At 37.6% G+C, this 7,648-nt stretch overlaps 1 long non-coding RNA gene across 1 annotated transcript in view; it reads right to left on the bottom strand.

The window, feature by feature from the left end:
* Positions 1–70: 70 nt before the first annotated feature.
* The window catches only part of LOC107837674 (uncharacterized), a 25,017-nt gene continuing 17,439 nt past the window's right edge, over positions 71–7,648 (bottom strand). Inside the window, exon 3 of the long non-coding RNA XR_001663714.1 lies at positions 71–196. This is a non-coding gene — a long non-coding RNA (uncharacterized LOC107837674). The remainder of the gene's footprint in view (positions 197–7,648) is intronic.

Genomic DNA, 7,648 nt, shown 5'->3' with positions numbered 1-7,648 from the left:
CTATATATATGTCTCTATATAGATATATATAGATATATATGTGTCCATTTTACACACATATATATATATATATATATATATATATATGAAATAGACAACTTTATCTTTACTTACTATGTACACCGGAACTAAGGATACACAGCTTCGAGCCAAAACGGAAGTTGTGTGACGTCATGTGAAAAGGGTCTATTGATGTCTATGGGTAAGGGCTGGAAAGAAGCAGGTTGCATCATGGGAATGCCACCATTCCATTAGAAAGACAAACAAGACCTTAAAAAAACCTACACCCACAAACTCAATCCTACAGTTCCAATAAAAAGTATGTACACCTTTCATATTTTTCTATGATCCATAAAAAATTTATTTTGGCAAAAAAAAGTAATGACACAAAATAATGAAAAAACAACAACAACAAAAACTCTTTAATGTCAAAGCACAAAACAGATTTCTACAAAAGAAAAATGACAATATTTCAGTTTAAATTCACTGAGCTAATTCCACAGAGGTTCAGTCAACTGGTGTTACAGGTTATGTTGTGATGTTTAAAAAATGGGAGAGGGGATAGGGTAATATATATTCCCCAGGCATATATTATCATTTTATAGCACAATCAAGTCAAATGTGGTTTGGGGAAATAGGCGGTATGAGCCAGTGCCCACGCATTGGTTGCCACAGGAGATGAAAGGATTTCTCAAACATACATGAGAGAATCAGAGCAACAGGTATGTTTTTGATGAGGGAATAACGTTATAACATGATGTAACGCTGAAGAAAGTAGATTTTTACATAATACCACCTGGTTAAAATTGTTACCTGGGTTTAGCCTAATCTGTTTTCCTTAGAGCCCCCTAGGGGACATGGGGAAAAAAATGTTCTTTTACCTTCCCTTGCAATAGGTTTTTCGTTCCCTCGCAATATCCCTCGGCCTATTTTGTATACAGTTTAAAATTTGTGACAATTTTAAATTGTCACAAATCAAAACTGTCAGATGACTTATTACCCCGTGATAATAACTCAGAAATAGTCCAAATAGTTTGGATGTATTTTTTCCTTTGTTCCTTCTTGCGGCAAGTTTCTGTTTATACCTTAGAAGTACGGATTTCTATCTGAAAGAAAGATGTATAAAACTTCAGATATCTCAGAAGCAAAATATTAACATACTTGGAAAAACCTTATGAAAACCTCACGTTACAGCAGAAAGTACAATGGCCACGGTAAGATTTTCAGTATTCAATTATGCTGCATGAAATGATCAGTATGTTATTGCAAGAGAATGCAAAAGAAAAAATATATCCTCCATATCCCCTATAGGCCTCTGTAGTTTTCTAACCAAACAAACCAGGTCAGAACTTCTATCCAAACAACACAAACTAAGTTTTTAGATGCAAGAAATACATTTTTTAGAGTGGAACTGAACCAAAAGTCGTAGTGAATTACTTCCTGCTTTTCATTTAGAAAAAACAAAATACATAAAAATGTATGCGATGGCCTTTGCTTGCTTTTGGGGATTCATTCCACTAGTTATCGCGCCAGATGGTCAAATAAGGTCGGTAGACGACTCGGTCAGAAAACATCTCCTCGACATTCAGGAGGCTGTTCTGAACGTTGCTGAGAGCGATGTGTTTCAATCTCTGATGCGCTGCCTGCAGTGCGGCAGTGGGGCCCGAACCTTGAAGCCAGATTGTTGTTCGTGACTCAGGAGAGAGCGGGCGTGTTTGCACGATTCATCAGCGAGACGGCCACATTCAGCAGGAGCAGCGGCAGCAAAACACTCCTCACGCTTTGTCTGACCCTAATGGAGCACCGGAGTGATGGGCTGCCGGGGAACGCTCGCTGAAGTGGAGGGATTTCTTGTTTACATTCTGATTTGTGTCACTATATGGAAATGATCCAGCTTTCTGTTGTTTTTTTTTCCATGTATGTCAACAGCAGGTTTATATAAAGTGGTGCTAGAGAGAGGAGTTCACAGACTCTTTGAATTTCATGTGGATTTTCTTCTTTTAATGAGTCGAATCGTTCTTTTCCCTGGGTGGATTGTGTTAGCTTTCAATGTTCAGGTTTAAATTTGGTATGGATTTTCCTGACATCAAGCACACGGCCATGCTCTGATTTGACCCTTCTTATCATTAATGATCTAAATCTGTGGTTGTTTTTCTTATCGTAGATCAATTTTTAGCTTATTTTTATGTGTTTTCTGTGGGCTTGAGCCAGAGGCTGTTCCAGAATAACAACGTTAGCCTGCCTTGTCTATTCCCAAACTAGACATAATGCACATTTGTAATCATTATCCTGCAGAAAGCCATGGAGGACTGGACCATATATGGGGGAGGGAAACAAAGAGTGGTATTTTGCTGCCAGCAGTAACAGTGGGTCACACAAAATGGATGGGATTATGAATGTAAAACCTGGTAAATGCTTAGAAGAAAAGAAGGAGAATAAGTCTTATTTATGTAGCACTTTTTCAGCAACAAGGCGGTTCAAAGTGCTTTCCATCATAAAAAACACAAAAATAAAAAGTCATAAGACAACATGCAGTAGACAAACGTTACATTTTGACGAGTGCCATCATCAGAATCACCAATACACGTCCAGTATACTGGTCATAGTTTCATTTATTATGTTTCAAAAGTAACTCCAAACAACTTGTATGTGGTGGAAATTTAGAATTGGGTGTTCCAAAAAGACTGGGATATTAAACCCATATGAAGACTGGTTTCAGTTTATTCATTTCATTGAATTTATCATTTATTTAACCAGGAATAATCCCGCTGAGAGGCAGCAGAATAATTCAACAGTTCCACCTTGGAAAAGCAACAAGTCGAAGCAAAACACATAAAAGAAAACAAAGAAAAAGTTCATTGAGAATCCATATCAAAGCACCATCATCACCAGAGCTTTCAGCATTCAGTACTCATGTCATTTTTATTCATTCTTTTAAAATTATCTACTAAGCTGGTAATCTATTTGAAGACTTTGTAACTCACAGCAAAAGACTCTTGTCTCTTTCCTCTTTCACCACCAACACTTTTGTGTGTGACGTACATAGCTGACCACTAACCACAGCTCCTGGTGAGGAACTAAACGAGACAATAGACGAAAAGGAAAATTAGCTAAACTGGAACATTATTCCAATTTATGATTACGCAGAAGAAGGCCACCCAGCGTCAGACGGAAATGGTGAGTTCTGAACTAGTCAGATATAAATCTTAGTGCTTTCTAATCTTTTTTTTTTTTTCTTTCCAAAAAGGAGAAACTGAAGCAGAATGAATTAATGTCGCTAAGGTTAAGCTTCTGGACGTTATTTTTTTTTTATTTTTTTTTTTGAAAGGTCTTTGCTTAAACAGAATGAATTAAGGTTGCTAAGGTTAAGCTTCTNTTTTTTTTTTTTTTTTTTTTTCCAAAAAGGAGAAACTGAAGCAGAATGAATTAAGGTTGCTAAGGTTAAGCTTCTGGACGTTATTTTTTTTTTATTTTTTTTTTTGAAAGGTCTTTGCTTAAAAGATAAGTCTGTCACAAGAGACCAGATGATTTAAATGAAATCTACCATTTCTGACCAGCTGAGCTGATGAAGATTCAGCCGGGAGGAAGTCAGAAGACTGTTAAAAGTAAGCTTGTGATCGTGCAAAGGGACTTTGGATCAGATATTGAACCTCCATTTGCATCTGCAAACCTGTGTATATTTGAGAAAATCTGCATTTATGTTTGAGAATGTGTTTAATTTGAACCAATAATGGGTTAGTGAAAATCCAAAACAAACTGAAACTTGTGCAATTAGTACATTTTTAAATAAAAATCACTAAAGTTGCACTTTAGTTGCCGGATCACCCAATAAAAAGAAAGACTCCAGTCCATCATTACATTATTGTGACATGCAGGCTTATGAGAGATGTCTGCATGTCGACTGACTCCTGGCCAAACAGCCCAATGGACGTTTTGCTTTTTCCCCTTAATTACTGCTTGTTGCATCAGCCAGAAATATGTTATGAATAGGAGGGAAATTAAATGAATCATCCAGGAACAGGTGAAAACATATTTGACCATGGAAGTGCTCTATAGGGAGGGGTGTATGCATAAGTTTTTTGTTTATTTTCTTCGTTTTTTGGACCATGATTGGTCAGTCACACGATTTTCATTCTCCCCCCCGAACCCCCACATGCGCTGACTACGTTCCATATATATATGAGACGTTGAGCAAAACACTTTCAATATCCAGAAACCAATGCCTGACTGAAAGTCATCCTCCAAACGGCTATCAACACGGAGAAATCTCATTCTGACTGATGAGGTTATCCTTATTTTACTGTAAGATCAGAACCTTTGATTGCTTTAACTAAGTCGGCGTGGATGAAATTTTCTTCAGAGGGGAAAGATGGGACCTGGCCGTGAAGTAAATGTTGATCTGTTTTCGCCTTTCGCGGCCTAAGTTCATACCACGCTGACGATGATGCTAGCAGGTGTAGTGGGCGGAATGACGAATGAAAGACGTGAGGGTTAAGACTTGACCAACTGCAAACAGGAACCCTCGGCCTGCGTAAGTGAGCTCCATGACTGTCAGGAATACGGTTTTTTAATTCTCTGCAAACCTTTTGTACCCTGTGATGATCACTACCATACATGAAAAGCCATATTTCAAACAACTAAAGATGTTGTCATTAAAAAAGAAAGGCAGTTCTTTGTACTGGAATGATTCTTTACATTGTGCATAGTTCGAGAAGTAAGATAGTAGTTCTATTCTTAAAAAAATTGGCATGAAACCTAGTCGATAATGTCAGCTTAAAGATGCAGTGTGTAACTTTTATAAAGAATATGTTTTTTGCATATTTGTTAAACTTATCTCTATGTCAAGACATTTAACCTGAGACAGATAATCTGTGAAAAGATCGATCTCCTCCACTTCCTCTCTGAGCTGCTACTGCTGTCTGAGATATCCAATCAGAGCCAGGAGGCGGGTCTTAGCGCTGTCAATCACCCTCATGTACTCTCTGCTAAGTGTGGAGAAACAACTCACCACTACAGGAGAGCCATTTATCTTCTAGGTTTACTAACTGTCCTGTATTAGCCAGGATATCAAGTTGTCCAGTACAGTTCGCTCGTTCGCTTTTGACTGCAGTCTGCAGTTTGTATTCACAAGCACAAGATGGCGCTCCTTTTCTTACTTAATATGATCTAGATTAAGGATTCGCATCTAAGTAGGAAGACTGGCACAGCTCTCTGAAGGAGTCTTCCAGTCAGGTCACAGCTAACAACAATTTGTTTTTCAAACATATGGAGAAATCTGAAAAAAAAAAGAAGTTTTTTTTTCAATCTACAGAAGAATCAGTGACGACGCGACTGAAGCTTTTTGGAGTTCATGCCGTTGGTAGATTTCAGTTGGATAAGCAGCAGAAAAAAATTTATCTCAGCTGTTTAAGCCAAGTCTAATGGTAAAAATGCTCTTTAAAAAACAATACAGGATGGTAATGCATTAGTTTTGAATTCTATGTGAGGAGGAAAAAAAATTAAATTCATCGTTTGAATCCATCATGTTTTATGAAAGTAATATAAACACTGGTGTGCTGTGGTGGCGCAGGGGTTAAGCACAACCCACACATGGAGGCCTTAGTCCTCAATTCAACTGTTGCAGGTTCAATTCCTGGCCTGGTGACCAGGAATTGAACTACTGCAGGAATTACTGCATGTCTTCCCCCTTCTCCCATTAACCACTTTCCTGTCAATTAACTATCAAATAAAGGCCAGTAGAGCCAAAAAAAAAAATAAAAAAAAAACACCATTAAATCTTGGTGAGGTGGCTGTAACTCAGACAGTCAACAGTTGAACTGTCCTGTCAGAGGTGTTGAGTTGACAAGCCTATAATCCACTGTTATTGTTAGGCATGCTAGCTAACCTGAGCGTACATGAGCATGATTGACAGCACTACAAGCCGCCTCCTCACTTTGGTTGTTTCTAGGGAGAAGGCAGAGGAGCTGGATTTAGTTATTTATTTTCAGATTATCTGTCTCATGTTATTCTGTTTTGACATGGTGACAGTTTCAGACAAATATGTAAACAGATATATATTTTTATAAAAGTTACATACCGCAGCTTTCAGGGCAATAAAAATGACGTGGTGAGAGCAGACTTGATGCCGGCTGTCTTTGGTGGACAGTGCTGTGATGTCAGCCTTTTTTTTTTTTTTAAGAGCTTTATATTCCAAATGTTGTGAGTTTTCTCCGTCAATTCAGACTTTCCTGGAACATGTTTTATTTGAGAAGTGCTCGTCTACTGAGCACGCTAGAATTTGCTGTTTTCATGTCATGTTACTGTTGTTAGGCGGACAGCCTGTGGAGAGTCAAACCAGCACGAACTGTGGCAAAATGACAGGGAAGATGTTTCAGTCTGCTTCAGCAGCGCGACAGGAAAAAAAAAGTGCTTTCATTATTGTCAAGTCTCCAGAGGATCTATTTGTCACAGGAGGTTTTCAGGTTTGAAAGGCAGCAGAAAAGAGAAAAAAAAGCACATGGGGTATTTCCCACATTGCAAAATGTACACATGTTGTTTTGAAATCTGCAGCTGTTTGGGGGAACGTTAGAAAATGGCTTCTTATCCTAACCTGAAATAGTATTTACTTCACGTCTTGCGGCTGTGGCTATGTTGAAGTGAAGCTCATCGTATTTTCACCTGCTGAACTTGGGGGCGGATCAACTATGAGGATGAAGCTCTGCTCTGTATTCAAGATTTCTAAGGTTTTATTTCTTTGTCCTTTGTCCTCTGACTGATTACAATGCTGGGCCAGAAATGCTGGTTTCCAGACAAAAACCTTCTCAAATGAGAATTTCTGCCACCTATTAACTCTACCCACAAAGTGAAAATGAATTAAAACCTTACTTCACTATTTTCATTTTTACATGTTTGTCAAGTATTCTATAAAATTAAAACATGAACCACTTCAATCAATAAAATAGGAATTTGTGTTGTATAGTTTTTTTTTAAATAGGCAGCAGTGAAAACATATATGCTTGCTTAAAGATCCCTTCAGTTTTTGCTTCTGTTACTCCTAAATGTGGTTTGCCTATACAGATTGTGAACATTTCATCCAATATGAACCATGAGTGAATAGAAAGATCAGTTTTCAAATGAAGTTACAATTTCATAAAAGGGGGGATAGAAAGCTACCCAAACCAATCAGGACCTATTTTAGGCAATTCTCCTCATAAAATCAATTAGCAATTGATTGCTAATTAATTGTGGTAGCAATTAATTTATTGGACAGTTGAGTTCAATTTCACCCTGACTACAAGAAATCTAGATTTAGATAATTTATCTATCCAACCTCTCTGTTCACCATCCATACACATTTATACCTTTGGGTAACTCAGAGTAAAATAATCCGGCTAACGGTCATGGTTTGGACTGTGGGAGGAAGTGAGGGACTCTGGAGAGAACCCACACATGCTTCACTGAAAACATGAAAATTTATTGAAAAGACATATTCAATAAATCAGAAAGATCGTAAATTATCATTTAATTCAGGAACTGACTGACGGAAGTGTCTGAACCTTTATTTTTGTTAGTTATGATGATTATCTGCTGGGAGGTAATGAAAACGGCACATTTATGATTAGAATATTATACCAGATCAAAAAAAGAACATATGTATTTATATAAGTAT

The sequence above is a fragment of the Poecilia formosa genome, unplaced genomic scaffold (genome assembly GCF_000485575.1).
Source record: "Poecilia formosa unplaced genomic scaffold, Poecilia_formosa-5.1.2 Scaffold167, whole genome shotgun sequence".
Lineage (NCBI taxonomy): Eukaryota > Metazoa > Chordata > Actinopteri > Cyprinodontiformes > Poeciliidae > Poecilia > Poecilia formosa.
This window is presented reverse-complemented; position numbering and strand designations above follow the sequence as displayed.